This window comes from Branchiostoma floridae, chromosome 10 (genome assembly GCF_000003815.2).
Source record: "Branchiostoma floridae strain S238N-H82 chromosome 10, Bfl_VNyyK, whole genome shotgun sequence".
Lineage (NCBI taxonomy): Eukaryota > Metazoa > Chordata > Leptocardii > Amphioxiformes > Branchiostomatidae > Branchiostoma > Branchiostoma floridae.
In genome coordinates this window covers 13979008-13979792 of record NC_049988.1, presented here as the reverse complement: position 1 = coordinate 13979792, position 785 = coordinate 13979008, and the positions used below count along the sequence as shown (strand labels likewise).

Genomic DNA, 785 nt, shown 5'->3' with positions numbered 1-785 from the left:
GCAGTGCAACCCATTTTACCTATTGAAGTAATCGAGAGGATTAGCAGTACAAATCCACATAGTCAGGACACTCCCATGATCTATCTATTACGTAAATCCCTGCTGTTTGCTGACCAGGGGCTATGATAAGATATGCATGGCTTTGTGCCAAGCCCACTGAGAGGAAACGTATAAAAGGCGAGAAGTTTTTCACAAGTCTTCATTCGTGCCGAGGACGCGCAGTAACGCAGCTCTCAACTTCCGTGCAGTCGTACAGGTGTGTAAATCCTTGCTTTAGTGAACCACAAGTTATGCCGTTTCAGCACTCTTTTCATGCTAGTTTACTTACCTCCGAGAAACGTAGGTATATAAATGTTATGGTAGTATCTACTGTATGCTTGTCACGGAGATAATATCTGTGCTGAAGCGGAATTTCTGGCTTTGATATCTCCTGTTCTGAACTTGGTCGTCATTCAAGGGGTGGGTACCGGTACAGAAAATGCAGATCCAGGTCAGGTCCAGTTTCAGAGGATCAAGTACAGGTCCGGACCTGAAGCTGGACCAGATTGTATGTGAAACTTGCGTCCTCAACTCCGGGTGGTTGCGACCATGATAGACATGCCGTCGTCTTTGACAAGTTCATGTCTACTCTATGTGGAATGAAAATTTCGGAGCGGACTGAAAGTGATCGTCTTGAGACCAGTGGGAATTTGTTAGAAATTACAATAATCTCTACTCTACTTTAGTCTCCAAGCAGACCCTACGGTGCCTTAGAAATAGTATCAAAGCTGGCGATATACAATGTA

The 785-nt window shown here is 44.5% G+C and overlaps 1 protein-coding gene across 2 annotated transcripts in view; it reads left to right on the top strand.

The window, feature by feature from the left end:
- Positions 1 to 785, top strand: part of LOC118424423 — a 30403-nt gene that overhangs the window by 10169 nt on the left and 19449 nt on the right. The window contains exon 1 of one of the 2 annotated variants that reach the window (XM_035832986.1): positions 128 to 256. The exons of the other annotated variant lie outside the window; for it this stretch is intronic. The gene's annotated coding sequence lies outside the window, so the exon portion shown is untranslated. Of the gene's footprint in view, positions 1 to 127; positions 257 to 785 lie in introns of those variants that run through there. 2 annotated transcript variants of the gene reach the window in all.